We start from the raw sequence: 9,418 nt of genomic DNA, 5'->3' as shown, positions 1-9,418 counted from the left end.
TCATTTTGTTATTCTTTCATGACACTAAATACACACACACAAAATAAATCTGTTTCTGTGTTATAATTACAAAATTATTGTTAAAAAAAAAAAAAAAAACTTTACGCTATTAGCAAAAATAAATAAAAAGATGGCAGCTGCTCACAAATATAGAAGGTGGGTTTAATTAAGGTAGCCTCAGTAAAGTCTTTAATGGTGCTGCTGGTGGGAAGAAATGCATTTCCACTGCCACATGTGTCGTCGCGAGGAGGACGGAGCGGTTAGTGAGGACATCCTGAGGTAACGCGCACCTGCGGCGTCATCAGCTGCAGGTGGGACACACGGACTTCTGATGCACCGCAGCGGGCAGGAGGCTCTGCAGAGAACCCGCAACGTGAGGACCTTTTGTGGATGTAACTTTACCGGCTGTCGACGCACAAACCAGATGGATAAATCTGCACTTCAGGGCCCAGAAGGTAAATTTGAATTCTTCCACCTGTCTCAATAAAGTCATGCTAATGAGGTATGCTAGGTGTGCTGTGTTGCTGAGGCCCTGTTGTGCAAATATCTAGCTATATTATATTTCAGAATATTAAAACCTGTAGCCTACCTCTCAATTAACTAATCTCATAATTGCTTTGACCTGCCATAAGTTCTTCCGGTTTAGATCTTGCAATTTACATGCAATGCAACACAAACAATACAAAATAAATGATCCAAATGGCAACAGAAATGATGTTTATTGTATAAACTATACTATGTTTGTGCAGAATAATAAACCCAAACCTCCACCTGTCAGTCAGCAAAGTTTCTAATCAGCTCTGTTTATATGTTTAAGAAGATTAACCCTTGTAGTTATCGGCTGACAAAGTGAACAGACTCGTAAGATACAACTGTGTCTAAATAAAACTTGACACAAATCCTGATTTCTAAACCTCTTTGTTTTCTGTTCTCTTTAAACTTGAGTTATGTAAGCGTGCACGTTAAGTAGGTAGTGGTGAGGAAGCTGTGGCTTTGATAGTTTAAGTGTGTAGTTGTGGTGTGGCCCTGTAACATTGCACAGTAAGTAATGAAGCTCATCCTTTCCCGACACCACATTGCCATTTAGAGCCGCAGTTTTCTACTGCAGCTTCAAAAATAAAAGCATTTCTCAGCTGGCATAAAGCACAACACCTAAATGCTGTCCCTCTCCGACGAACATGAATCCCACTGATTCCTGATAACGGCCCACATGCCATTAGTCGACCGACCCTCCTTCACCCGACTGAAGGGGCCACAATTAGCCAACAAAACGTAATCTCAATCAATTTCAATTTCACCTTTTGTCGAGACGATCGAGAACACAAGGGGTTAATTATCCCTCTGCAGTATTGATTGGTGTTTCTCGTTCGCCTGTTAATTAGGGTGACTGATTTGGCACCAGGGTTGGAGTGAGAGATAAACGATAAGCAGGCGAGGAGGAGGCCGGGGAGTAAATCCTCGCCGCTACTCAACAATTTCAAGCCTCCTCTGTTGCTTTCTCTGCTCCTCTGGAACATCCGCTTATGAATCCAACTGTGATTTTAGCTGAATAATGTAACGGCGGCTGTTTCAATCTTCTTATTTTTCTCTCTCCTCGTTATGTTTGACGAATCCAGCTTGATGGAGGCATTTTCTGACTCTTTGCATATCGCATGCTATTTACCTATGACAGATGCAATACTCAGTTTGTTTCTTATGTATTTTTCATGATGTGCTGCCTGCAGAAGATGGCATAAAAGGTTATTTTTCTTTTCACTGAAAGAAGATGCCTCTTCAAGCTGTCTTGTTGTTATGTCTCATTGATGGGTGCATGATATGGAATGAATAAAACCCAGACGCAGAAACACTCTCCTCCCTTTGTGGGAGGTTTCCATGTGCGCCGGGCTGCCTGCCGCTTGGCTATGCTTGGCTACACGGGTGACAGTGTCTACGCTGTGAAAGTGAGGCAGGCAGAGCTGCAAGGCAAGCTTAATTGAAATCCCCTCTATGTGAGGCAGAGGAGATGGAGCTGTAAAAGGGCCTGTAATTACTGAGGCCACTAATGAGAGATAATTAGGTCATACGGCAATGTCTCCATCGGGGCTCTGCGAGAGATGTGGTCGCGAATAAAAAAGGTGGGAAACTATGAACTCCTGTTGCTCATCACCATTATGTTCCACCTTTCCAAATGAACAGTTCATTAGTAGTAATAAGTCATTTTGAAAAGGCAGTGAATACTACCTGCCACACACCTGGCGGAAGACAGAAGTCAATTATGCAGCTTTTTGGGGGCCATGAAACGAGGCCCCCGGACTCTGCATGTCAGTTTCCTTTCCTTGAGTCATTTTACACTTTTCTTCTCTACATTTACACCTTGCAGGTTTAATTTTTAAACTAACTAGTTGTGTGGAGATGAAGAATATTCATGCCATGGGTAAGATCTGCCAGACATTTTGTTTAAAGCAAGTGTGAGAAGAGGTAACAGTGCTGATGTCCAAGACGTCTGTGTTATCTACTGAAGTTAGCATGCTAACAGCTAGCTGCGCTGCGTCCAGGCTGTAATACCACGTGTTCCTCTAGAGGTGCTAGTGAGTCAGTGTAGCTGCAGTCTGCCTCATTACAGAGAGAGAAGAAGAACGGCTTGTTTATTGCATTAAATCCTAAAAAGCAGAACCGAGAAACTAATTCCTCTGTATGGACCCAGTGGTAGAGGTGACCTACTGCCCTCTATTTCTTTATTTTTTTAAGTGAAAGTACCAATAAATATAATCAAATAAAAGAAATCCTGAATGGAAACTTCACTTATTATCAGCAAAATACTTTATGCATTTGGCGCGTTCTCAGTGATACGTTATTATATTATATTATATTATTATATATATTATATTATATTTTATATTATATTATTAGATATTATATATTATATTATACTATATTAGGTCTTCAGCTAACAATTATATATATTATATTATTAGATATATTATATATTCTATTAGGTCTTCAGCTAACAATTATATATATTATATTATTATATATTATATTATATTATATTATATTATTAGATATTATATATATTAGGTCTTCAGCTAACAATTATATATATTAAATTATTATATATTATATATTATATTATATTATTATATTATATTATATTTTATATTATATTATTAGATATATTATATTAGGTCTTCAGCTAACAATTATATTATTATATTATATATTATATATTATATTATATTATTATATATTATATTAGGTCTGCAGCTAACGATTATTTATATATATGTATGTATGTATGTATGTATGTATATATATGTTATTATATATTATATTTTATATTATATTATTAGATATTATATTAGGTCTTCAGCTAACAATTATATATATTATATTATTATATTATATATTATATTATATTATTATATATTATATTAGGTCTTCAGCTAACAATTATATATATTATAATATTATATTATATTATATTATATTATTATATATTATATTAGGTCTGCAGCTAACGATTATTTTCATTATCGATTAATCTGCCTATTTTTTATTTAGTCTAATAGTCACGTCCTCAAATGTCCGGTTTTGTCTGACAAACAGTCAAAAATATTACATTTATAATAATATAATTTTCGATTACTATAAAACGAGTGCAGCAGCGTCTCTGAACATCCCGGTGAATTTAAGCGATTCTGCATAAGTGGAGCGACGCCTTAGTATTCTCTCAGCCACACGCACTCACACACCGGCCTCATGTTTAAACTGTTTAATATACATCTGTCTCTTTATCTACATTTATGCCCATCGTTGCTCTTTAAACCACTCTCACTGCTTTTAGAAAAAGCTCTCACAACTCGGATGCTGGTGAAGTGATTGTGGGGATTTGTGGGAGGCCGAGACGGAGCGCTTCATGTCGGTGGGACGACGTGAGTAATATGAGAGATGCTGCCACGAACGTGCTCAGAGAAGCGTGATTGTGTCGACCTGCTGCGCACGAATGAATGATCCCCACACACTGTGCATCCCGTTTTAAGAAAGACTTTATATCCTCAGTCCCTCTACAGCTGCGTGTATCGATGTTGCAATTCATGTTTCTCTGGCGGTTGAGGGAAACATTTGTACATTGTTTAGTTTACCATCTCTCTTGCAGGGCTAACGTGGAAGTCGATATTTCTTGGGTTTGTTTTGTGAGCAGTGCTCAGTTTGTGGAAAACATTGATTTGTTCTTTGGTATTTTTCTCATGACTTAGCTCAGTGTTGGAGGATAAAGTTTCTCCACAGCTTATTCTGTGTGCTGTAGCAGTGAGTGATGCGAGCTCACACACATGGACGACTGCACACTTTTCTTCAGATCAGGAGACACAGAAAGGAAGTGGAAGGAGTCATAGGTCCGGCTTTAGAAAGCCCTAATGGGCTTCTTCACAGCTCTTCAGCATAATGACCCCTTCAGCTCGCCAACCGTTTATGTGATCGCTAGTTAATTGGGCTGGAACCTCAATCATGTGGATGTTTTCCCCCGATCTGACCCGCTCTCCTTTTTATATCCATTAGCAGTATTTTTATTCCACACTGTTCTGGGAACCTTCAGATAAAATCATCTGAAGTGTTGAAGTAAAGTATCTTGTCAAAGTGTGTGTGCAGTTTGCACCGCTGAAGGAAAAATGTAAGTTTTATTTTCGTCCACGAGTCAAACTCTCACAGCTGTTACACGACATGTAGTAAATAATCAAGTCTGTGCTCGCGATCGCATACTAATGTTCTTCATCCTCCATCAGTACGTGCTGCCTGAACACATATTAGAATCTAAATGTTAACTTCCTCACAAGAGAACGTGTTAAAAACTTAACGTAAAATATGAACAGCGTCATCAAGACACCCAGACACAATGCATTGTGGGACAGTGTGCAGTTAGCGTGCGCTGCAGAATTCTTGCAAATGTAGTTAACTTTACTCGTGTGCACAGAATCCACATACTAAGCAGTGTGCACGCACTACATGCTCAACTTTACATACTGAGTATGACTCGTATGTGATGTCGAACACAGCCAGTGTTATTTCACCTGTCCTACAGGTGTGCATTAGATTATAGTCTTTAAAATCAGACTAAGTCTGGTTAAACTGTTTGTTTGCAACCGGTCTCAAGATCTAAGAATGAAGTTCAATGTGATCTAATGATCTGCCGTTTCTCCGCTCGTTGAGTCGCATTCATATCTGTGGCGGGCAGCAGGGAAACAGCCGAGGACAGACTCGCTCAGTTGTTCCCGCCTCGGCCTTGGCACAAGAAACCTTCTTGTGGGTCCCGTCTCACATGTGACAAATAGACGGTGGCATCTGTGGGCTGGAGGCCTCGGTGACACGGTGACTGGGGACGGCGGCTCGCGGTAACGAGATGAATATTCATCACAGGGCGCCATTTCACCCCATCAGCTCCACGCCGGCTGTTCCTTGTCCTCCGACGGAGACGGAAAGACGGAACGTGACCGAGAAAATGTGATGATGTGCGATGAGAGTCGGGGCAGAGGAGGAAGTGGAAAGGGTTGGCTTTGAAAGATGCTTTTGACCGGATGAAAGAGGAACGTTTGGAGGGTGGACTGTGAGGAAGGGGAGAGCAGATGGGGGGGGGGGGGGGAAAGATAACTAGACAGAGGAAGGTGTAGGAGGTTTGAGAGAGGAAAATGGCAAATGGTGTGAGAATGTGGGGGATCTGAGAGGGAAGGGCAGGTGACAGGGATTGCTTTGGAAAGATGTGCAAATTAAATCGGAGTGAGAAATGTGGAGAAGTGTGCGGGGAAAAGAACGAGTTCAGAGCGACGAGTAGACGGCGAGGGAGGAGAGAGAGGTGTGGAAGTGTGGCGTCGGTGTGAAGAATGATTTATCCCCAGATGAAGACAGAAGTCGAACCCCCCCCCCCCCTCTCCTCCTGCTCCTCCCCGCTCATCCTGCGCTCTGGCTTCTTGCATACCTGTGGACAGGCTCTGGTCGAGGGATAAGTAAACAAGGCTGTTGCTCGCAGATGCTACTGTCTGAGATGGATGGCCTTGTCTCAGATACAAGCATGCGTGCACACACACACACACACACACACACGTGCTCACACTGCATCAAAGACGGGACACACAGTCTATACGGACGAATCTCATTGGTAAAAAATCACTTTAGGCAAAACAAGTGTGTAGTTTAGCGGAACACAGAGGAGGAGATGTTGAAGTATTCAGCATTTGACAGCCATTTTGAATGTTATGTCTATTAAACCGGCACCAGACTGCAAGTGCAACATAATGTCTTACACACAAACTAAAGTTATTGTGGTTTGGGTTCAAATAAGTACGTTTGTAAAGTGTTTTGTGTCCCGTACGTCGCCCCCGACCTCCACCGCTTATGGAGTTTCTGGCTCTGAATAGCGAGTCACTAAACTCCTGTCGACTCTGGTCGCCTTCTTGTACGTCTTCGTCTTCAGATGATAAAACCTTGTAGTTTGTGCAGCAGGTCTGAGCCCCTCCCATCAGGCTGATAACTACTGAAGAAGCCTATTTAATCAGCCGATGACATTCACAACAGAGTGCATTTGAGGGGACAAGCTGCGTGTGTCAGTGTGTCCGTGTCTCCGAGTATTCAAGGTCTTCTTTCGTTATACCCGCTACGTTCACACTTCCTGTTAGCGTGACTGTCTGCCTGTACGGTTGCGTGAGACTCCTGTAATCTTCCAGCAATGTGGGGAGCCTTGATAATGAGCAGGTACCACACAGGGTCCCGTGCAGACGTCTCTAAATCACGAGAGGAAGCGCGGAGAAACAAATAAAGTAGTCATCAACCTTACATTTCTCATTTGTCAGCGAGGCACAAGCGTGACGCCGTCGCTCCCCTCGTGAAAAGGGGAAAAACTGTGAACGCAGAGAACTGCAAGCTTTGTCACTCACGTGTTGGACAGCCCTGCTCGCTCGGGGGAAACGCGAGGGGGGAGTTCATTATCTCTAATGTATTCTAATGCACCCAAGTGCCAGATTTGATCACAGCAGAAGAGAAGAATAGTACGTATCTGTACAGTATGAGCTCGTCTACAAAGTATTCCTGCATGCAGCGTCTTCCTCTGTGAGCGACGTGTTCGTGGTGAATGGACGTCTTCAACCGGCACACTACTGTACTCAAGTTAACGCTTTACTCCTTTAAAATAACGATGTGTGCCACTTCAATACGGCGCTGTGGGCGTTTGTACTCAGTGACAGTGACATGTGAATGTAGAGTTAACAGCTGACAGTTCTGTCACGTGTTCAGATTTATAGCTTAATAGAGTTTATTCAGACTTGCTAATCTGTTGGTGATGGTAGCTTTGTACAAAGTAAGTGGATCTGGAGAAGTGCAAACATGGTTTCATGTCCTGTTGCCAAACTTCTAAAAACAGTTTACAGACTCTGAATCTGTTCTTAATAAAAAATGAAAAGAAAAGCTGCCGAGTGATTCCCTGAAGATATATTTAAACGTATTGTTTAAAAACCCAACGGTCTCCAGTTTTCTAGCATAGAAGACGAAATACCTTTCCAATCTGCCCAGCGACACATTCGCACAGGTGTGAGTTTCTCTTTAAAGAATCTTGTTTCACAGAAATGTGCTCAGAACTTCAGCATGTAGTCTTTAGTGGACTAGAAGGAACACAACATGCCACTGCTCTGTTGGGGTTTCACAATGAATGTCTTATATTTCCTCCTTGTTTTATACTGTACACCAGGGGTGTCAAACATGCGGCCCGGGGGCCAAAACCAGCCCGCCAGAGGGTCCAGTCCGGCCCGCGGGATGACTTTACAAAGTGTAAAGATTAGTTGTTTTGATCATAAAGTAAAATACTATAACAGATACCTGAGACGAGATGTGTTGTGTCTTTGTAGACACACTGACCTGTACGTTGTAACACACATGTGTAAATGATAAACTGACACTATTGTTGAAATTGCACCTTTCTTTCTTAAGAAATGTCAGGTTGTAAAAAGATAGTTCATTACATTTGAACATTTCCAGAATGTATTTGTACTTTGTTTGCACTAAAGCGAAGGGAACATGTGGAGTTGTGGTTATTTACAGGTTATTATGATGTTACTGCTCCGGCCCACTTGAGATCAAATTGTGCTGCATGTGGCCCCTGAACTAACATGAGTTTGACACCTCTGGTGTACACCCAACAGAAGCAATCATAAGTCTGTGAGAATATATTATGTTCAAAGTGTGGCACGACCTGATGTTCATCCTGCCTTTGACTGTCTAAGACGGTCCCACCCGCTCCCTAAAGCGGGGAGATTTGTATGATTTGCGCAGGTGTGTGCCGTGATATAAATCTCATCCTCTAATCCGCAGTGAGTCGATGAATCATTGTATCATCATGTTCCTCTCATGTTCCTCAGGTATCTCTTTGTATTACATCAGTGGTGAGACGAGTGCTGTGAGGTAAGATCCCAGAAACTGTGACTCCCTGATCCTCATAATGAGTTCTTCTACAATATAAGTTCACACGCGGTAAAATCGGCAATAAGGAAACACAACTCTCTCTCATGCACGACCTCCACATGTCGGAGAGGAGGCAGAATACCGCTGCAGCGAGATGTTTATCTATCGCTGCTCACTGCAGATTTCATATATCGCAGCTGGTGGTTTCATTTCTCAATGGTTTCTTCTCTGAGTGACGCAAATTGGTGTTTTTCTTACCATGAGTGGTGCAAAGGGATGGTTCCAACATTGTGAGAAATGTATTTCATTGTTTTCTTTCCAATAATGAGATGCTAAAGATTGATATTGGTAGAAAGTGAGAAACGCTTTGGCGCCCATCGTTCTGATGAAGACCAAAGGAAGAAAACATGTCCTCAAATGATGTGAATGTGAACCACAAGCATACACCTGGTAATCTACATGGCATTAGTATATGAACACTCATTGGAATAATAAGTGTTGACAACAATAGGCTAATCACCCGGCTCCCTGCCCACCATGTTGGCTCTGATGGCAGCTTGTTGAGTCATCTTTATCATGCGGCACCACGAGAAGCAGTGGGAAGGAGCCAACTTGACAGGCATTTCTGGAAATATGCTTTACTGTACTGAAGCTGAAGTGCGTTTGTACAGACTGGAGTGAAATGGACAGGTGTGCAGTGGAGGAGGTAAACACAGATGTCGTTTTGTTTTATTCTTAGCTTGTGTTTCCTTGCGCTGTCAGTTAATGTTAACAGATGTGGCTTACATCCCAGAAGAGATGAGAATCTCTCTCTCTCACAATGCGGTCCTGAAGCAGCCGTGATTCAGAGTCGAGCGCGAAGGCCTGCGGAGATCAAACCTCTCCGTCATTTACCTGAAACAGGAGAGATGTTTTCTGCCTCGCAGCGCGGCCCTGACACGTCGCCTGGTGTTGGCTTTTAATTCCAGGAGCAAGGTGATGCCCAATGGCAAGCTGTGAA

General features: G+C 42.1%; 1 protein-coding gene across 1 annotated transcript in view; it reads left to right on the top strand.

Moving 5' to 3' along the window:
- Window positions 1-208: 208 nt before the first annotated feature.
- Window positions 209-9,418, top strand: part of gfra4a (GDNF family receptor alpha 4a) — a 228,001-nt gene continuing 218,791 nt past the window's right edge. Inside the window, exon 1 of the mRNA XM_029460742.1 lies at window positions 209-455. The gene's annotated coding sequence lies outside the window, so the exon portion shown is untranslated. The remainder of the gene's footprint in view (window positions 456-9,418) is intronic.

Source organism: Cottoperca gobio, chromosome 22 (assembly GCF_900634415.1).
Source record: "Cottoperca gobio chromosome 22, fCotGob3.1, whole genome shotgun sequence".
Lineage (NCBI taxonomy): Eukaryota > Metazoa > Chordata > Actinopteri > Perciformes > Bovichtidae > Cottoperca > Cottoperca gobio.
The sequence above is the reverse complement of the archived record's forward strand: the minus strand, read 5'-3'. Positions and strand labels throughout refer to the sequence as shown.